Source organism: Emys orbicularis, chromosome 15, assembly GCF_028017835.1.
Source record: "Emys orbicularis isolate rEmyOrb1 chromosome 15, rEmyOrb1.hap1, whole genome shotgun sequence".
Taxonomy (NCBI): Eukaryota; Metazoa; Chordata; order Testudines; family Emydidae; genus Emys; species Emys orbicularis.
Window position 1 is genome coordinate 13073672 of NC_088697.1, and position 21362 is coordinate 13095033.

General features: G+C 53.0%; 1 protein-coding gene, 6 non-coding genes and 1 pseudogene across 7 annotated transcripts in view; 1 reads left to right on the forward strand and 7 right to left on the reverse strand.

Moving 5' to 3' along the window:
- The window catches only part of LOC135889203 (uncharacterized), a 407029-nt pseudogene that overhangs the window by 322771 nt on the left and 62896 nt on the right, over positions 1–21362 (forward strand).
- LOC135889377 (zinc finger protein 420-like) overlaps positions 1–21362 on the reverse strand; it is a 157129-nt gene that overhangs the window by 120775 nt on the left and 14992 nt on the right. The gene's annotated exons all lie outside the window — the stretch shown is intronic.
- TRNAQ-UUG (transfer RNA glutamine (anticodon UUG)) lies at positions 2240–2311 on the reverse strand. Its single transcript has one exon. It is a non-coding gene; the product is annotated as a tRNA-Gln (tRNA).
- On the reverse strand, positions 3594–3666 carry TRNAF-GAA (transfer RNA phenylalanine (anticodon GAA)). The gene has a single exon. It is a non-coding gene; the product is annotated as a tRNA-Phe (tRNA).
- On the reverse strand, positions 4355–4427 carry TRNAK-UUU (transfer RNA lysine (anticodon UUU)). Its single transcript has one exon. It is a non-coding gene; the product is annotated as a tRNA-Lys (tRNA).
- On the reverse strand, positions 6901–6972 carry TRNAQ-CUG (transfer RNA glutamine (anticodon CUG)). Its single transcript has one exon. It is a non-coding gene; the product is annotated as a tRNA-Gln (tRNA).
- On the reverse strand, positions 15615–15695 carry TRNAS-UGA (transfer RNA serine (anticodon UGA)). The gene has a single exon. It is a non-coding gene; the product is annotated as a tRNA-Ser (tRNA).
- TRNAF-AAA (transfer RNA phenylalanine (anticodon AAA)) lies at positions 17948–18029 on the reverse strand. The gene has a single exon. It is a non-coding gene; the product is annotated as a tRNA-Phe (tRNA).

The following is a 21362-nucleotide window of genomic DNA, read 5'->3' on the forward strand; positions in this document are numbered from 1 at the left end:
AAGTGCCTGCAAGCAGCATGCAGACTGTTTAAAAACGCCGCAATTAGAGGCTCAGATGAAAAGTATCTCCTAAATGAGAAACGACAAGAGAAGGACCAGAAGAACGCCACTCTCGGTAAACGGCAGAGTAATGGAGGCCGTTAGAGGCAAAAAGTCATTCTTCAAAATTTGGAAATCAAATCCTAGTGAGGATAATAGGAAAGTGCACAATTCTGGCCTGTTAAGTGTCAAAGTCTAACAAGTCAGGCCAAGAAAGAATCTGAGAAGCAACGTGCTAAACACACAAAAGCGAACCATACGAATGTTTTTAAGTACATCGGAAGCAGGCAGCCTGCCAAAGAGGCGGTGGGGCCACTAGCTGACAAAGGAGCACTCTAGGAAGACAAGGCCATTGCAGAGAAGCTCCATGAATTCTCTGCAGTGGTCTTCATTGCAGAGGACAGGAGGGAGAGTCCCACCTCGGAGCGGTCCTTATTGGGTGACAAATCTGAAATACCATCCCAGCATAAGAGGTTTTAGAACAAATTGTTCAATTAAACCAGGAAGAAGTCAGCAGGAACAGATGGCATTTCAACCACGAGTTCTGAGGGAACTCAAATTTGAAATTGCAGAACAACTAGCCGTAGTACGCAAGCTACCACTGAAGCAAGCCTCTGTTGCAGACGACTGGCAGGTAGCTAATGTAACGCCAGTTTTTAAAATGGGCTCCAGGGGCGACCCTGGCAATTGTGGGCCGCTGAGGCTGACTTCAGTAATGGGAAAATTGGTAGAAACTAGAGAAAAGAATGATCAGACACCCAGATAAACAGGCTATGTTGGGAAAGGGTGAACACAGCTTTTGTAAAGGGAACTCGTACCTCACCAGTCTTCTAGAAGTCTTTGAGCATCTCAACAAGCATGTGGATGAGGATGATTCAGTCGATATAGCGAACTGGGATTTTCAGAAAGCCTTTGACAGGGTCTCTCACCAAAGGCTCTAAAGAAAACTAAGTGGTTATGGGATAAGAACGTAAAAATGGCCATACTGAGTCAGACCAAAAGTCCATCTAGCCCAGTATCCTGTCTTCCGACAGCGGCCAATGCCAGGTGCCCCAGAGGGACTGAACTGAACAGGTGATCATCAAGTGATCGATCCCCTGTCTCCCATTCCCAGCTTCTGGCAAACAGAGGTTAGCTAGGGCTACCACTGGCTAAGCACCATTGATGGACGTATCCTCCATGAATTTCTCTAGTTCTTTTCTGAACCATGTTATAGTCTTGGCCTTCACAACATCCTTTGGCAAAGAGTTCCACCGTTCACTGTGCGTTCTGTGAAGAAATACTTCCTTTTGTTTGTTTTAAACCTGCTGCCTAGTAATTTCATTTGGTGACCCCTAGATCTTGTGTTATGAGAAGGAGTAAATAACACTTCCTTATTTACTTTCTCCACACCAGTCATGATTGTATAGACCTCCATCGTATCCGCCTTTAGTCGTCTCTTTTCCAAGCTGAAAAGTCCCAATCTTATTAATCTCTTCTTATACAGAAGCTGTTCCATATCCCGCTCGGAGGGGGGGCGGGGCTTCGGGCGGCGTGGTGCTCAGAGGGGGGCGGGGCTTTGGGTGGCGTGGTGCTCAGAGGGGGGCAGGGGCTTCAGGTGGCGTGGTGCTTGGGGGGGCGGGGGCTGGCGCGGTGTGGTGCTCGGATGGGGGGCGGGGGCTTCAGGCAGGGTGGCGCTCGGAGGGGGCGGGGCTTCGGGTGGCGTGGTGCTGGTGGGGCGGGATTTCGGCGGTGCTCACGGGGGCGGGGGGGTACGGCAGGGCGGCGCTCTTCTTTTTTTGCCTGGGGCGGCAAAAAAGTTAGAGCCAGCCCTGGCTGGGCTCCAGCCTGGGACTCTTCCTCCCTTCTGCCTATCCCTGACTATTAAGCCTGGCCCCGGCACTGCTTCCTTTAAATGCCATGTGGGCAAGAGGAAGAGGGTGGCAGCTGCAGGTACAGGGACCAAAGTTGTGGACATCAGGTGAAGCAGCGAGAAAAACAACCATATGGTCAATCCACAGGAATCTCTAGCCAGACTGTTAAGTTCTAGGACCCCAACCTATAGTGGCCATCCCGTTGAACCAGCTGGACCAAAGACCTATCTCCAGTGAGCATCAGTCACCCAGCAGGAGGGAAAAAACTCACTCTACTTTACCCAGAGAGAGAAGCAGCCAAGCACATCCAACTCCAAGGCTTTGTAGCAAACCAACATATCTCCAAAAGGTCCCACTGAGATTTGAACTCAGATTCCAGGATTCAAAGTCCTGAGTGCTGACCATTACACCATGGGACCTGCTACAATTTCATTTTCTAGACCCCTGTGACTCTCGGCTTGCTGGCTTGCACTCTGCACTTATTGCTTCCCACTAGCGGCTTCCTCTCGCAGGACTCTCTCTCCTGCTCCATCGACTGTGGTCCTGCACTACCAGATCCGCGGGTCCTGCCCTGAGTCCCCGCATCCCCCTGCTTTGTCTCCGTTCCCAGCAGGCCGCAAAAATGTCAGGAGAGGCCGCCCCTCCCTTCACTCGGTGGTCCCGCTCAAATCGGCCAGCTGCAGACTCATCTCCTGGAACTCGGCCAGCTGTCGCTTGATCCAGTCGTACAGCCACACTCTGACTGGCTCCCCTGCCTGGATGCTCTTGTGGAAATCCCACAGGCGACGCTGCAGGACTTGGCACCGTTGGTTTCTTTAATGTTGTGGTGTTTGCCTGACCGCTGGGCGACAAAGCCGCCAACTCCTCCCTCACCGACTCCCACCAATCCCCTTGGTTGCCACAGAACCCTCTGATACTGTCCCGTTCTGCCAACGCCAGGCCTCGCCACCCTGCCCCTTTATCTTGCAAGCTCTGGATGTTCAGCTTCCAATATCCTCTGCCGTGGGTCAGGGAATTGCCCACATTGAGCACACGGTGAGAGCTGCGTGATCTAAACAGTCCATTGGCACCACCCTGCACTGGGCTGTTGACGTGCTCTCCTTCACGTAAATCCGGTCAATGCGACTCCTGGCCTGTCCCTGCAGAAAGGTGTACCCCATCTGCAGCTGGTGTGTGCTCGGGTCAGAGGACTAGGAGGCTACCACCCGCCCTCCACTGGTTCCACTACGGAGAAACACGTCCTCTAAGCCGACCTCACTACAGACCCTAAAGTCATTAATGTGCATTTCCTGAACGCCCACCATGTCCAAGTCCAGCTGCTGCAAAGCACTGAATACCAAGCGCCTCCTCCTGGGCCCCCAAATCCCTGCCAAGTTCCACGCGGCCACTATCACAGATGCCCCTTGCCCAGTACTGCCCTCGCTCAGCTGTGCAGAGGAGCTTTTGTCCCCAGTCCCTGCCCCCTCTGGCACCATCTCCGAGGGCCACCCTGCCTCACTCTCTTCCCCCAGATTGGGTCGACCAATAAGTCATATTGGAAAGACAGCTCCCCTCTCTCATTGTTAAAGGTCAGGTGGGCCAACTAGGGGCAGAAGCCCACGTTCTGTTATCTGGCTTGAGAGCACGGACTCATGTCAGCTAAAGGCGCTGCTATTGCTCCCAGAAAACAAGCCACCCTGCACAAAGAGGGAGGAAAGGGCCTGCCAAAGCCCAGGATTGAACCAGGGATATTCAGATTTTCAGTCTAACGTTCTCCCAACTGAGCTACTTTGGCAGCTGCATGGCACTTTTTGGCCTGCTGCTTCTCTGTCCGGGATGTTTTGGCAGCCGTGGCACACAAAAAGGACGTCATTGTGAGCGGCTCATGAAGACAAGATTCGCTTTTGCCTCCCTTGCTCAGCTTGACTTGCTTCCTGGGGAGAGGTGGCCTCTTGCAGACCTCTCACGCTCCTCCAGGTCCCGGCCAGCAGCCCTGACACCTGCACCCCTCTCCAACTGGGGGGCCTGAGCCCCGTCCTCCTCACCGCTCCCTCAAAGGAAAGCCAAGTGCTGGGTGAGCACCTAACACTGACGGGGCAATTCTTTCCAGCTCTCCGCACAGCCCACATCGCTCTGCTGGAGGAGGGAGCCCTCAATACGAAGCAAAAGCTCCAAACATTCCTCACACCCTGTCTCAGACAGGCCAGCCAGATCAGCACAGCCACGGGAAGGCAGAAACAGAGGCCAGGAGACAGAGCTTCCACCTCCAACACGGGAGAATTCAGCCATCTGGGAGGAACCTGCTATGTGCCCAGAGGCCTTTGTTCCTCCCGCCTGCGAGGACAGAGGGGGTGTCAGGAAGTTGCACCTTCAGTCCCACACACAAAAGGCCCGTTTTAGGAAAGGCAAAATCCTGAAGAGAGAAGTAACATCCAGGAGAACTCCAAAGAGAGAGATTTTGAAGATCTTTGGGAATAGTTTGTCACCTGACCAGGGACTTGAACCCTGGACCCTCAGATTAAAAGTCTGATGCTCGGCCAACTGAGCTAGCCAGGTTCACAACAAAAAAGAGCACGTTTGTGCAGAGGAGAAACTAGTGAAGAAAAAGAGGGTAGGAAACAAAAGAGGAAACCTGCTAGTCTCTCTCTCTTCCCAGCCCCAGTCCTGGCCTGCGCCTCCCTCTAACGCCCTGCGGCATTTTGCCAGCACCATGCCCCAGTCAACTCCACCCTCCCCAAACTCTAGAGGGCCCAGCTCCACAACCTGGCTGCTCTTACAGCCTCCTCTCCAGCCCTGACCAATAGAGGGGAGGATTGAGTCTCCCTCCCTCAGGCCCACCTTTCAGCATTCCTGGGTAAAGACCAACATGGCCAGCATGACTTTGGGCCAGTAGGTCAACCAAGAGGGCTGTCTCCTAGGCCTGACTGCAGCCCAGCTGCAGGACTCAGAGTAAACCCAGCTCCCATCCCTCCCTCTAGGGCTCCAGGCAAGGCCAGCCTGCTGGAGCCGCCGTCCCCTCTGGTGCGCAAGTCACAACAGCTAGCAGGCAAAAGACCGGCTCCCGCGTCATTTGAAAGAGCAAGACAAAGCCTTGAAACTCCACCTGTGCTTAGGTCTGAAGCAACAGGTCCCAAAGTCCCATTGAGATCTGAGTTCAGCTTGCAGTATTCAGCGATCTGACAGCTGACCTTTACGCCACGGGACCTGATGGTGTCACATTCTCTAGACACCTGTGACCCTCAACTGGCAGGTTTGTACTCTGCACTCACAGCTTCTCTCTGTCTCTGCTCCCCTCTCTATGCTGCTCTCTCCCTCCCAGTGCCTGCCCCCACAGCGCTTCCCGCCAACCAGAGACTGCGCTTTCTGGGCCTGCTGCTACAGATGTGGGCTTCTATCCTGCTTTCTAAGGACTCAGCAGGAGAAAGGAACCTTCCCGGAAATGGCCATGGCTTCTGGGAATCCATGTGTGGCTCTGGACAGAAAATGTATGTCTCCTGGCACACAAGGCCGCTTAAGAGCTAAGCATCTGGACAGGGGCTTGAATCCTGGACCCTCAGATTAAGAGCCTGATGCTTTACCAACTGAGCTAGCCAGAATTGCTAATAGGACCTACCCCTTTCCCCACAAGAGTGAGCAGGCAGGCAAAAGCGAGGCAAAAAAACTCCCAGCAACCCCTCCTCTTTTTCTGCAAGGCCACTGCCTATCAGCAGGATTACTCCTCCTCCTCAGGACCACTAAATCTCTGCACCTAGACAGCCGGTCCGTCCGCTGCACCCCGATCCCCCATGCGTAAGCCTCCCTGCCAAAGTCCTGCACCTGGCTCCAGAGAATTAAGTCTCACATCTCACTGGGAACTTGACTTCTTGTGCCCAGAGAGTCTCGGCCACCTCAGTAGATGACCCGAGAAACACAGTGTCCGCCTTTTCCAAAGAAGTGCTTAGACCCCCTCATCATGTGGCCTAAAGGATAAAGCATCTCCCTGTGGATCAGATGATTCAGGATTTGAATCCCCTCGTGGTTGTGCTTACTTTGGTTGAAAGTCCTGCTTTATTTAGGGCTGGAACCTCTTCTTGGCTGCTCAGGCCAATGCTCTGGCTTCAGCTACAGTCCTGGGAGGGAGTTGGGGGTTGGGCGTCACAAAGGCTGGGGCATGAGCCCCACGTGCTTCCAGTCTAGCCTTTGCCATTCCTGACTTGCCAAAGAAAATGGGCGGCTGCCCGGGCTAGCGTGTGGAGCAGTTTCCCTCTTCCAAATGTGCGCCTGTCCCTGTGCTTGAGGGGGTTGCTAAATAGCACCTTGGGAGCCTGGGTGTTTCTCTGCTTCTCACCAGCTGGGGAAAAGCCTCTTGGGGAAAAATCTCCTGCCCCACTGCCAAAGTGAGCACCTTGAGTGGGAATGGACATTGGCCCCACCGGTGGGGGGGAGGGGGCTGGCCCTGCTTTCCTACCATCTTCTGATGTTGGCCACAGAGTGACAGCAGCTGCCTCACATGCTGGGTGGCTGGTGGCCTTCAGTGGGGGTTCAGCATGCCAGGGAGCAGGGAGCAGCCTGGCCGGGTGTCTTTGTGGCTGTCTGCTGGCCACACATAAGCATGGTCCTCCCCTCCTCTTCCTCCACCCTCCGTTGCTCTGTGGCCTTTAAGCCTTCCCTTGGAGCTGTCAGCACCAGCCGCCTCTGCTCTAGGTGCCCAGAGGAGGAAAGGTGTGCTGGGCTCCAGCCTGGGACTCTTCCTCCCTCCTGTCTAGCCCTGACTATGAAACCTGGCCCTGGTACTCCTTCCTTCAAGGGCCAGAGGAAAAGCACAGCAGCAAGTGCAAGGGCCAAACTTGTGGGCATCAGGTGAAGCAGTGAGAATCCCAACCATCCAGTCAAGCCACAGGCATCAGTAGCCAGTTCTAGAGCCCAAGCCCATTGCAGCCATCAGCCTGGCTCCAGTGGGTGTGAGTCACCCAACAAGATGGGAGAGACTCGTTCTTGTACAACTAGAGACAGGGAAGGTGAGCACTGTGAGCTCCCAGGCTTTACCACAAGGTCCCACTGAGATTTGAACTCAGATTGCAGGATTCAGAGTCCTGAGTGCTGACCGTTTCACCATGGGACCAGCTTGTGCTGCCTTCTCTGGAGATTGGTGACCCTCACAGGGCTGGCTTGTGTAAGGGACTGTTGGTCCCTTACTAAAACTTAGTGGGGTTTTTTGATTGGCTACTTCCCACTCCCAATAGAAGGGGGAAGGGTCAATGGGAAATCAGAACCCTGAGACTGACAGTCCCCAGGGGCAATGGAGAGAGACCAAAGCTCCAAGTTAGCCGGACTGACAGGCCAGGCAGTCTAATGAGGGAGTCACCAGGCCAGGGGGTCCCATCCTCCATGTGAGCTGGAACTGCCTGGGCCAGAGTGGGGCCGAGCTAAGGAGAGAGCAGGAGCCCAAGAAGAGCCGGGGAGCAGAGCTGCACAGGTGTATTGCCAGAACCTACTACCTGTAGGACTTTGCTACCTGTAGCAGTTACTGATACCGGAGGTTGTTCTTATTTGCTGACTTGTCCTAATTTGCTAAAACATGGCAGTGGAGGGGGATGGAAGCATAAAGTCTTCGGCCTCCAAACGACCCTGCCTGGTGCACATCTGTATCTATTACCTCTTAATACAGAATTGTAAAAAATAGAGTGAGGTCATTTAAACATCATTTAGTTTTCAGCTTCATTTACTGTGCTAACAATGGAGCATCCTGACACCGATACTTCTGCCCATGTGACCTCTGGGTTGGATTCATTTTAGTGGGACGCAGGACATGTGGCGGATCATTTAAACTCTTAATTTCCTTAGAGTTTCCCTTCAATATACTTCTATGCTGGTGCGATTTCTGACCATTGCACGTCTATTGTATTTATTACAATAGCACAAGGAAGTAAGTCACACAAGTGACACAGTCTAGGGGCTTGGCTACACTTGCAAGTTAAAGCACATTAAAGCAGCCCCGGGCGCCCGAACTCCTGAGGTGTCCACACTGCAAAGGCACATGGAGTGCCTGGACTCTGCAACTGGAGCGCTCCGGGTAATCCACCTCCATGAGAAGCATAAAGCTCGTTGCGCCCTGCTGAAATGCCCGGGCGTCAGTGTGGACGACGTGTTGCATTACTGTGCTGTGATTGGCCTCCAGAGAGGTCCCATAATCCCCTGAAGTCAGGTGCCCACTCTAGTCATTGTTTTGAAATCGGCTGCAGGCATTCGGATATCCCCTTTCAAAGCTCCGTTTCTGACAGCCGGCTGCTTATCTGCTCTGGGACAAAGCAACCATCAGTGTGCAATGCTGCTGTTGTGAGTGTGTGTGTGAGAGGGGGGTCTGCTGCTGTCTGAACACACAAGACAGCATGCTGACACACTCTCAGCCCCCCAAACACACTGTCTCTCCCCCCACATACACACAACACACTCCCTGTCACACTCCACCCCCGCCCCCCATTTGAAAAGCACGTTGCAGCCACTGGCACACTGGGATAGCTACCACAATGCACTGCTCTCTGTGGCGTTGCAAGAGCTGCTAACGTGGCCACTCTAGTGCGCTTGCAGCTGACAGTGTGAACACACGGCAGCCTTTCCCCTGCTGCACTCACTGAAGGCTGGTTTAACTCCCAGCGCTCTACATCTGCAAGTGTAGCCAACCTCTAAATTTGCCAGACCAGCCTAACTAAGTAACTGCCCTCCACCATCATTTGCAGTGAGTAGGGGCACATTGAAGTACACACCACACTTGCTGGCTCAGCCTTGTGCATGCTGGGGTGGCCACCTCCCCGTTGATGAGATCTGGTCCCACCATCTTCGTGGAGCTCCAGTCTGCCCTGCTGCCATCCCTGTCTGTGTTGTCTTCTCTAGCAGTTGACTGGAAGGTGCGCATTGGCCCCATGCCATGGAGGTGTGTTGTCTCGAAGGGTGAAAGCAGGAAGAATGGTGCCTGCATAGCCCACCCAATGTTCCATAACATCATTAAGGAAAATATTTCTCAATTAACTCTCAGTAAAATATCAGAAACAGTCAGTGTCTGCATCAGTCTACGAGCATTGGTATTTTCTTTAAATTTACCAGATCAACCTAACTAACAACTAACACATTTGAACCTCTTCTTTTTGCACTGTTGCTCATTCCCAAGGTCTGCTTTGTCTCCAGCCAGATCCATTCTCTTTCAGAACACCTTTGCTCTTTCTGTCTGTTTCATTCATTGAGGTGTCGGAAAAAACACTCCCCTTCCCTCTATTCACAGACAAACACTAATCTAAACTGTTTGCTACTGATGGGTTTAGAAAACATTTGTCAAGTGGAAGATGCTGTTCCTAGGGGATTGTTTCCAAGATCCAGTACTTTATAAAAGAAAAGAGGAGTTTTTCACCCCAGATGGGACTTGACCCCACAATCTGTGGCTTAGGAAGCCAATGCCTTATCCATTAGGCCACCAGGGATCCGATGGTCAACTGACAGAGAGATGCAAATTCCCTCTCATAAGTGCACATTCCTCACATTTGCTTGGAAGCCAAATACCCCCCTTTAATCGCCTTACAGAAATGTCTGCATTCCCTGGCAGTGAGGCAACTGGGCAGGTCGCTGACAGAGCTGAGCACCACCTTTCTGCCAGCCATCTTTAGAGAAGAACCCCACCTTAGAGTCACCCCTCCCTCCGTCAGCACCTCCATGTGTGTGGCTCTGAGTGGCAGTACGATGATTAGGGGGCAAATCCGGGGCTGGAAGGGGGTTAAGGTCAGCCTGTAAGGAGTAACCAGGTGGGGCCTATCTAGGGTGAGGCTCTGGGCTGCTGGTCGGTTGTTGGGATCAGAGCTCTAGATCAAAGCTGCACAGCGACCTGACACCCAGGGTTATACCTCGTCAGGGAAGTGTGGCCATGCTGCCCAAGCCTGAGTCACGTCCGCAGCCTGCCCCGCCCCGGCTGACGGAGCACAGAGCCACGCGAGTCAATGGCAGGTCGAGTCGGGAGCCTCGGCTCTTTCCCCTGATAGCCACACAGAGCTGCCTATCGTCACAAGAGCCTCCCTGGTGTTCTCCCGCAGCAGCCGCCTGCCTGTGTGGGTGGGAAAAGGGGACGAGGAAGTACTGCTGCCTCAGGTCGGGACAGGAGGCCCTCACCACTGCCAGGCCTGCCTCTTGCCTTCAGCCCAGGCAGCCAGAGGTGCCGGGGAGCTCCCTGGCAGGCCACCACCTCAGCCACCTCTTGCCTCATGGCCTAGGCTCTTGGCGCTCTGCTGGTCGCCGCCTGGCTTGAAGGCTCAGAGCAAAAAGAAACAAGCACGTACCTGGAAGAGAATTGCTTTAATCCAGTGATTTCGGGGTTATGGGCCCAGCACACTGCCATTGCGCCACTCTGCTGGTTCTTCGTGCACTGCACCCAGCACCCAGTCTCCAGCATCCGGACTAGCTCCTTGTGAGCGCTCGCGCTGGCAGGCAGAAGCGAAGGCTGCTAGGCAGCAGCCTTGGTAACAGCAGACGTGCATCTGTGTGTCTCTGTGGTGCAATGGGTCAGTGCGTTTGGCTGTTAACCGAAAGGATGGTGGTTTGAGCCCACCCAGGGATGGTGGTAAGCTTGTGCTACTGTCTTTTAGGGGTGGCAGGTTTGTAGAAATTTTGGTGAGGCCCAGAGCCCGCCCTCCCTAAACTCCGCCCCCACCTGACTAAACTCCGCCTTCACCTGCTTAAGGGTATGTCTACACTACGAGGGTATTTCGATTTCACTTAAATCGAATATGTGGAATCGATATTGCAAAGTCGAACTTGTGTGTCCACACTAAGGACAGTAATTCGACTTTGTGAGTCCACACTAACGGGGAAAGCGTCGACATTGGAAGCGGTGCACTGTGGGCAGCTATCCCACAGTTCCCGCAGTCCCCGCTGCCCACTGGAATTCTGGGTCGAGCCGCCAATGCCTTCTGGGTAAAAAAAAAGGGTCGAGGGTGCTTTTGGGTAATTGTCATCATCCGTCTGTCAATACCGCCCTCCCTCCCTCCCTGAAAGCGCCGGCGGGAAATCAGTTCGCGCACTTTTCGGGTCAGTGACAGCGCGGACGCCACAGCACTGCGAGCATGGATCCCGCTGCGACCATCGCTGCAGTTGTGGCACTTGTGAACGCCTCGCAGGTTATCATCCACCTTTCCCAGAGGCAGATGCAGATGAACCAGGCGAGGAGGCTACGGCACCGCGGTGAGGGCCTGAACTCTGAGAGGGGCACAGACCTCTCACAAAGCACGGGACCCAGCTCCGAGGACATCACGGTGACAATGGGTCATCTGGATGTTGTGGAACGGCGATTCTGGGCACGGGAAACAAGCACTGACTGGTGGGACCGCATAGTGCTGCAGGTCTGGGACGAATCCCAGTGGCTGCGAAACTTTCGCATGCGGAAGGGGACTTTCCTGGAACTTTGTGAGTTGCTGTCCCCTGCCCTGAAGCACAAGGACACCCGGATGCGAGCAGCCCTGACTGTCCAGAAGCGAGTGGCCATAGCCCTCTGGAAGCTTGCAATGCCAGACAGCTACCGGTCTGTTGCGAACCAGTTTGGCGTGGGCAAATCTACCGTGGGGGTTGTTGTGATGCAAGTAGCCAACGCAATCGTCAAGGTACTGCTCTCAAAGGTAGTGACCCTGGGAAACGTGGAGGTCATCATAGATGGCTTCGCCGCGATGGGATTCCCAAACTGCGGTGGGGCTATAGATGGAACTCACATCCCTATCCTGGGACCGGACCACCAGGCCAGCCAGTACATCAACCGAAAGGGCTACTTTTCAATGGTGCTGCAAGCACTGGTGGACCACAGGGGACGTTTTACCAACATCAACGTTGGATGGCCGGGCAAGGTTCATGACGCTCGCGTCTTCAGGAACTCTGGTCTGTTTAGACGGCTGCAGGAAGGTATTTACTTCCCAGACCACAAAATAACTCTTGGGGATGTGGAGATGCCTACAGTGATCCTTGGGGACCCAGCCTACCCACTAATGCCCTGGCTCATGAAGCCCTACACTGGCGCCCTGGACTCTGAAAAAGAACTCTTCAACTACCGGCTGAGCAAGTGCAGAATGGTGGTGGAGTGTGCTTTTGGACGTCTCAAGGGGAGATGGAGAAGCTTACTCACTCGCTGTGATCTCAGCGAAACCAATATCCCCATTGTTATAGCTGCTTGCTGTGTGCTCCACAATCTGTGTGAGAGCAAGGGGGAGACCTTTATGGCGGGGTGGGAGGTTGAGGCAAATAGCCTGGCATCTGATTACGCCCAGCCAGACAGCCGGGCGATTAGAAGAGCACAGCGGGACGCGCTGTGCATCCGGGAGGCTTTGAAAGCCTGGTTCCACAGTGAGCAGGGTGACCAGTGACTTTTAAGTTTCTGTACAGAGAAGCTGAACCTGCCCCCGTTTCTTTACCCAGTTAAGGATGACTATCCTCTCCAGTTACAGACCCCCTCCACCCCCTTCCAAAAAAATAAATTCAGTTTTATTTTGTTAATGAACACCGTTGTCTTTATTACTGTTTTCGCGGGAATGTTTTAAACCTGGGACGCAGACTGTGGTGGGGAGCGGGTGTAGTGTACTGATGCAAATGATCCTTCTAAACTCCAGGAATGACAGGATTCGCAGTGGCGGACTGGTTGTTTCAACGGAGCCTGCCAGCCCTCCTGAGCGGGACTGCGTGTATGTGGGGGCTATGTGATTTTATGGCAGGGGGAGGAGGGTTACAGATCCCCTGCTGCGTGGCTCTGTGATCCAGGACAAGGACCGCTGCATAACATCTGTAACTGCCCTCCCCCGCCACAAAGTCACAGAGCAACCCCCCCCCCCCCCCACGCACAGAATATGAAAACCACCTCCCAGACTGACCAGGGTAACTAGTCACTGCACTGTGTATGTGCCCTGCTGCTGGACCTGCCCCCGCCTCTGTAGCCTGCTAAAGGTGACTGTCCTGTCCAATTACCAAGCCCCTTCCCCCCCTGCAGACAGACTCTCCCTCAAAACAGCATGACTGAAACAGTAATGAACAAAAACGTATTTTTTATTAACAACCACACATGAAACTGGGGGGTGAAACTTGGACGGGGGCTTGCTTGAGGCGGCCAGGAAAGGACTTTTCAAATTTTGGGGAATGACAGCCTTCTGGTACTTGAGCAATCTGCAGGTGTGGAGTGAGAGTTTTCACGGACTCTCCCGCCCCTCCTTCTTTGGACTTTGGGCGAGGGGGGTATGGGACTTGGTGGCGGGGGAGGGCGGTTAGAGATAGACTGCAGCGGGGCTCTGTCCTCCTGCCTCCGGTCCTGCAGAACATCAACAAGGCGCCGGAGCGTGTCCGTTTGCTCCCTCAGAAGTCCAAGCAGCGTTTGAGTCGCCTGCTGGTCTTCCTGCCGCCACCTCTCCTCACGTTCCATGTGTGATCGGTGCATTTGGGACAAGTTCTCCCTCCACTGGTTATGCTGTGCTGCCTGGGCTCGGGAGCAGCCCATAAATTCAGAGAACATGTCCTCTCGCGTCTTCTTCTTCCTCCGCCTAATGTGCGCTAGCCTCTGGGAGTGTGATCCCAGGCTGGGTTGGGAGACAGTTGCAGATGTGGCTGTGGGAATGAGGAAAAGGCAGTGAATTCCTCCGAAAGATAAATGTAGTTGTGATCAAGAACCTTGATTCACAAGAACATAGTCTTTCTCTGTGAACAAGACCATGAACCACACCTATCACATGCGCACTGAGGACAAGGTCGAATTTTCGAACCTCGCCTTCAGTGCCTGGGCTTTTGCACTGCCGATCTGGGAACCGGGGCAGGACACGGTACTCTCTGTAGCAGGCAAAGATGGTAAGCCGTAGACTTGTTGCAGATTAAAACTTTAGGAGTACCACTGGCCACCTTTCACATTGAAAGCAATGCCAGTCTGTGCTGCCAGCAATCGGCCAAGCAAGAACTGTGGCCCTGTCCCACCCCCTCGTGGATGTGCCAGGGAAAGATCCCTGGATGCTGACCCTCTCCTGCCCCCACCGCGTGGCTGTAAACCAGCGGTCACAGTTCTGTAAAGGAACTTGTTGCAAGCAGTCCCAATACTAACAGTCCCCTACCTAATTCAAAGCAGGTTGTCATGAGCGACATTACCCTCATGAGGATCCCGGACACCGAGATCCAGAGGATGCTTCGAGAAAGCCTGTAGAGACCGGGGCCCTATGCCGCCATGCTATGCAAGGCACTGATACCAGAGTACCTGCTTGTCTCCTGGAGCGGGAACGTCTCGTACTTTGGAGGACCAAGTAAAGCCGCTCTCCCCAGGAACCTGATGAACAGGCTATCCCTTTACCTCCAGGAGAGCTTTGTTGAAATGTCTGTGGAGGACTACTGCTCTATCCACGGACATATAGACCGGCTTTTCATATAGCTGCAGTAGCAGGGACTAAAGAGTGGAGCAGCTTGGGCAGCACAATCATGCACAACCGGACACTGTTTGATTTTTTTAAATAGTTGTTACTGATTACTTAAGCGCCCAGGGGGAAGAAATCATGAATCAAAGATTGTTCTTAGTCTTAATATTCAAGTTTTGTAAAAAATAAAGGTTTATATGTTTAAAGCACTTACCGCTTGATCCTTCCCCTGAATCTGTGTCCGGGTTACATGCTGGGGAGGGTTGGTAGGGGATCTCTGTAAGGGTGATGAAGAGCTCCTGGCTGTCGGGGAAATCAGCTTGGTAAGCGCTGTCGACTGCCTCGTCCTCCTCATCTCCTTCCTCATCTTCCCCGTCCGCTAACATGTCCGAGGAACCGGCCGTGGACAATATCCCATCCTCAGAGTCCACGGTCAGTGGTGGGGTAGTGGTGGCGGCCGCACCTAGGATGGAATGCAGTGCCTCGTAGAAACGGGATGTGTGGGGCTGGGATCCGGAGCGTCCGTTTGCCTCTTTGGTCTTCTGGTAGCCTTGTCTCAGCTCCTTGATTTTCACGCGGCACTGCGTTGCATCCCGGCTGTATCCTCTCTCTGCCATGGCTTTAGAGATCTTCTCATAGATCTTTGCGTTCCGTCTTTTGGAGCGCAGCTCGGAAAGCACGGACTCATCGCCCCACACAGCGATGAGATCCAAGACTTCCCGATCAGTCCATGCTGGGGCCCTCTTTCTATTCTGGGATTGCACGGCCATCTCTGCTGGAGAGCTCTGCATCGTTGCCAGTGCTGCTGAGCTCGCCACGCTGTCCAAACAGGAAATGAGATTCAAACTGCCCAGACAGGAAAAGGAATTCAAATTTTCCCGGGGCTTTTCCTGTGTGGCTGGTCAGAGCATCTGAGCTTGGACTGCTGTCCAGAGCGTCAACAGAGTGGTGCACTGTGGGATAGCTCCCGGAGCTATTACTGTCGATTTCCATCCACACCAAGCCTAATTCGATATGGCCATGTCGAATTTAGCGCTACTCCCCTCGTTGGGGAGGAGTACAGAAGTCAAATTTAAGAGCCCTCTATGTCGAACTAAATAGCCTTGTGGTGTGGACGGGTGCAGGGTTAATTCGATTTAACGGTGCTAAATTCGACATAAACGCCTAGTGTAGACCAGGCCTAAGTCTCTGGGAGGGAGTTTGGGTGGGGTGAATCTGGGTGGCTGGGGCAGGGGATTGGGCATCCCAGGCATCTCTATAAAAGGAACAGAACAGGATTTACTGGAGATGGGGAGAGAATTGAGAGTGTCTCAGGGGTTTGTAGAGAGGTATTGCCCGGGTTAGAGACTGGCTAAAACACAGGCCTCGTTGTGAGCAGGATTCAAACCTGTGCAGGAGAACCCTATTGGATTTCAAGTCCAACACCTTAACCACTCGGCCATCACACTAGCAGAGCCCCCCATGCTAGATAAACTGGTAAATAATCACAATGCCCAGGTGTGAAGTCATCTGAAATACAGAATTCACACAGCAAACCTGGCTCCCAAAGCACAGGGGGGATTTGGGTTTGTTCTCTTTGCTTAGCCATGTGCAGTCGCACAGAGAGCGCTTTGAAAAGTCTCCCCTCCCACAGAGCGGGAATGGGAAAGAACGCTTAAGTTGACGCTTGATTTGAATGGGGGGTGTCTGGACCACAGAGCCAGGGACTGGCCTTTGCTGGAGAAACCAGTGACACACAGAACCAGGCAAAGAAAAATGTTTCCTCAGCTCAATAATTGCTCCCTTGGAATAGCAGCAGCATCAAGGAGTTGGAAAAGTCTCACAACAGGGCTTAGCACATTGGTGGTTCACTAGCAGACGTCTTAGGTACCACATTGGAGGTCTAGGTTTGTTTTCGGCACGATGGAGGGCTAAGTTTTATTGCCTCCAAATTTCAGTAGAAAAATTCAGACCCAAACTGTGTGTGGTGGGGAGATTGGTGGGGGTTTCTTTGGTTTTGATTTGTTTGGTTTTGATTTGCTTTGCTTTGTTTTTTTTTTTTCATTTTAAATGTCCTTGATCATTTTTCTGGGAAAAATGTGTGTAAGAAAAGTTAAACATCTCCATGGGAGTGAGGGGATCTCTGAGTGCTGGGCGGGGGGGGGGGGGGGGGGGGGAGATTTTCACACAGAGGAGTTTAGGAGATAAATGAGAGGCTTTTGCTGCAACACAGGGAGAGGTTTTGCAGTTTCATTTTTATCACGTGATGACCCCCCCACACACACACACACACATGTTGCTTCTTTGCTGCTGTTGCCCAGCTCAGAGCCCACTGTCACCTCCTGTATGTGACCTACAGCCTTCCACTGACCAAGCCCCTGTAAACCAGACCTAACCTACCTAGTCTGCCCCTTCTCCCAGCTCAGCCCTTCCCCCCGCAGAGCCCAGGACAACCCCTGACTCCCGGGATCTGCCGGCAGCCACAGCTGGCTGAGGACGCACACTGCTGACACAAGGAGCTAAGTCTGCATGTACACAAGCGATGTAATAACTGTGTGAGTTCGGGCGACATAATCCTGTAGTGTAGACATTGCCTGAGCATTTCACTCTGTGCCTGGAGATGTGAGTGTAAAACAGCCACCTGCAAATACAGGGATTGAATTCCCCAAATTTAACCTCTTTCCTTTCCAGAAACCGGCAAAATTCAGTTCATTCTGGCTAGCTGAGGGAAAATTCAGGTGACACTAAGGTTTATGAGTGATTAAATATTGTTTAGAGTTTAATTAATGTCATAGAAAAACAAATACCGATTCCAACATAACAGCACAAGGTGAAATAGGAACAGAGACAAACCTTGTCAGTAAAGTCTCTTTTCCCAAAAGTTCCCCAAAATGCTGTTAATTCCCACCCCACCTCCATAGGACGTCTGTGCAGGTTAAGTGCCCTGCGTCCATCTTCCCATTAGAATTGCCCTGGTTGGACATTCCCAGACCTGGACATTGGTGAAATACAGAATCTGAACAGCAAACCCGGCTCCCTGCACCAAGAATGATGTGGGGATTTCTACCTGTCACTTACTCCTTTATCATACCACAGAGAAAGGTTTTTTCAAATCCAAACCATCCCCCCCCATCCCCAGTCAGCCAATGAACTAGGGAGAAGGTTACAGACAGCAGAGACCTTAGAAACAGTTAAGTAACAACAAGCCCACCACACAAAAAAGTGGCCGAGTAGTTAAAACAATAACCTGCTAATCTTTGTCATCCTTGTGGGCAGGAGCTGCGGATCCCCCCTAAAACTGTGGGGGCCACAGGCACCCAAACTATGGTCTCAGCCCCCATGCTCTCCCCTGAGCCCCCCACCCCACCCCACCCCACCTCACCTCACCTCACAAAGCTCTTGGCTGGTGTACGCTGGGCACTTAACTGGCAGAGCGACGTCTCTCAGGGTGTGAAAAATCCACACCCCCAAACCAGTATAGTTGAGCTGACCTAAGCCCTGGTTAGATAGTGCTAAATAAAAGGAAGAATTGTTCTGTCAATGCAGCTATTACAGGGATGGGAAAACCCCTCCAGTCACTGTCTACTCCAAAGTGCTATAGCAGTGCCACAGCAGCGGTTTAAGTGTAAACAGCCTAAGAGTGAAACTAGATCTGGCTCTAGTTCGCACTGTAGACGCTCAGGCACTAAGGCTACAGTAATAATAGCAGTCAAGTGCCTCCATAGTTCACAGGATTTGAAGCTGTGCGGGGCAACCCCAATGGATTTTTAGTCCATCACCTTAACCACTCGGCCACAACTACTTAATGTAGGTTGGGTCCTTTTCTGCGCTATGATTCAGTTCTCACAGATGTGTCACTTCAAATTCTTTGCTCAGACCAGCTTCCCCAGCACACTCACGGCTGCGCATCAGGGTAAGTGTGTCCTTGGCTGAACAACGAGAATTCCCGCCCATTTCCCTTCCGGCTGGAGCAGGATGAGAGTGTGTTTGTGTTAACGACATTGCTGTAGATTGTTCTTCATTCCCCACTAGGACAATTCAGACAGTTCCTTTCCCATTCAAATCTCCAGCACATCATTCCAATAGCAGGGGGCAGGATTTCTCTGGGGCATTGACATTTTTCAGGGGGTTGGTGCGTGAACTCAGCCTTGAATTCCACCCTTGATGTTTCATGGACTAACAACAGCAGCAGAAAGAAAGAGCCGAGCCAATATCTCCGTGTCAGGGGTGCAGGTACCACGTCCCCTCTGTCTGACCATCGCCATTGCAGGAGAGAAGGGTTCACTGGAATCAAACACCCTGGCTCAGAGAGGTTTTGCTGTTCATGGATCTGTGCAAAGGAAATTGTGTCTCTGTGTGAAATTGAGGCGGGAAATGAAATTTCCACGTGGTGGCCCAATGCCCTAAGGAATGTGGGTGAAGGACTCGGGCTGAGAAATGATTTAACAGGGGTGTGTATCAATTTACTGCCCTGATTAAAAACTATGGCTAAAAGGCAGCCATTGTTGTTAGTACTTGTACCTGTGTAGGGACACCCCAGTGGGTGCCAAGTCCATTGCCTTCACCAGGGGTAGTCGATAATTTTCTCAAGATCAAAAGTTCTTGGCCAAGGTCTAGTCAAGGTCTAGACTCCAGAGAAAATAATACACTGATGATAAGAAGAAGTATATAAAAAGATTTTGCAATCACTATGGGCATAACTATGATGTGTCGTGTTTCACTCTTTATATCTGGCGCCACCACCTTTCCCTTTGGCCTTGTAGTTGACCAAGGGTAAAACTAAACATCTCCTCAGATACCAAGGAGTGTTTGTGTTCATTCCTGCGAGCTACACAAGGGTTTGATGTTGCTGCTTTCAATCCTCTGGCTCTGCCAGGGTAAGGAACAATTTAGGCTGCCACTGAACTGAAGGAGGGAGATCATTTTTTGACAGGGAGAGGGACACCTCCTCTTAAAGGTGTTTGTCTGGCTGGCAGCCCTGGTTCCCAGGTCTGTCCTGAGGGAAGAAAGTTTCTATGCAAAATACCAAAACTTTTAAGGGAGAGGAGGGAAATGCGATGGGCACAGGATGGGGCCAGCATGAACCACAACATGGTTCTTTTATATGGGATGACTCTGAACATTGACTGATCTCCACTCCCTTGTGTTTGAAGAGATGTTTAGTTTTGCACTTGGGAAAGTACAAGTCTGAAGCAATTATATCAGGGGTCTCAAACTCCCAACCCACAGGACATCTGTGGCCCGCAAGCCTCCCCAATGTGGCCCGTGGGGCTCCATTAGTTTTGGGGTCGGGTCTCTGCCTTGGCCCCAGCTGCCTCCCCCAGGCGCTCCTCCCTGGGGCCCCAGCAGCGCAGCGGAGCTGAGCGGCGTCTGCCTGCTCACTCCAGTGACTGCTGGGCCCTTCCTGCAGCCCCGGGGCAGGGCAGGGTGGGGCGGGGCTGTGCCTCCGTGCGCTGCAGAGGCCCCCTGGCTCACCCCGCCTTGGAGCCCCAGGTAAGCGCCACACCCCCAACCTCCTTCCAGAGCCTGCCCCCCACCCCCTCCCCACACACCCCCTCCTGCACCCAAACTCCCTCCCAGAGCCTGCACCCCCTCCCTCCAGATCCCCCAGCCCCCAAACTCCCTCCCAGACCCTGCACCCCCTCCCCATATACCCCCTCCTGCCCCCAAACTCCCTCCCAGAGCCTGCACCCCCTCCCTCCACATCCCCCAGCCCCCAAACTCCCTCCCAGAGCCTGCACCCCCCTCCACACCCCTCAGCCCCCAAACTCCCTCCCAGAGCCTGCACCCCATCCCCATATACCCCCTCCCGCCCCCAAACTCTCTCCCAGAGCCTGCACCCCCCTCCACACACCCCAGGCCCCAAACTCCCTCCCAGAGCCTGTACCCCCTCCCCACATACCCCCTCCTGCCCCCAAACGCCCTCCCAGAGCCTGCACCCCCTCCCTCCACACACACTCAGCCCCCAAACTCCCTCCCAGAGCCTGCACCCCCCGTCCTCCTGTTCCACCTACCCCGTGCCTCAGCCCAGAGCCTGCACCAAGCACCCAAACTCCATCCCAGAGCCTGCACCCCAGACCCCCTCCCCCAATCAAACTCCCTCCCAGAGCCTTAGGCAGGTGGGGGGCAGAGTTTTGGGGGGCGGGTTCTGGGCGGTATGAGTGACATTATTGGCCCAGTGGGAGGATTGGAGGATTGGCACTGGCCCTAAGGTAAATTGAGGTTGAGACCCTGCTGTAAGGGATTGGAGCAATGCTGGAGAGGCTGACGGGCATGGAGCTGGGGAGCCGTGTGTGCTCCAAGGAGCGTTGTTGTGCTCTGGTGACACAGAGCGGGTGTGGGGGTTTTGTAAGCTGTGGGGTTTGTATAGAGATAAAGTTTACTAACTCCCACGTTCAGCACTGTTCCTGCTCTGGGCTGTACAGGGCCTTCTTTGTTCAGAGTATAGCTCAGTGGGTGACTATTTGCCTGCAGAGCAATGAGTTCCTTATTCAAATCCAAGTGATTGGACAAATGACCAGGGAGGAGTATAAAAATATTGCTCAGGCATGCAGGAGTGAAATCAGGAAGGCCAAATCACACTTGGAGTTGCAGCTAGCAAGAGATGTTAAGAGTAACAAGAGGGTTTCTTCAGGTATGTTAGCAACAAGAAGAAAGTCAAGGAAAGTGTGGGCCCCTTACTGAATGAGGGAGGCAACCTAGTGACCGAGGATGTGGAAAAAGCTAATGTACTCAATGATTTTTTTGCCTCTGTCTTCACAAACAAGGTCAGCTCCCAGACTGCTGCACTGGACAGCACAGTATGGGGAGGAGGTGACCAGCCCTCTGTGGAGAAAGAAGTGGTTCGGGACTATTTAGAAAAACTGGATGAGCACAAGTCCATGGGGCCGGATGCGCTGCATCCGAGGGTGCTAAAGGAGTTGGCGGATGAGATTGCAGAGCCATTAGCCATTATTTTTGAAAACTCATGGCGATCGGGGGAGGTCCCGGATGACTGGAAAAAGGCTAATGTAGTGCCCATCTTTAAAAAAGGGAAGAAGGAGGATCCGGGGAACTACAGGCCAGTCAGCCTCACTCAGTCCCTGGAAAAATCATGGAGCAGGTCCTCAAGGAATCAATTATGAAACACTTAGAG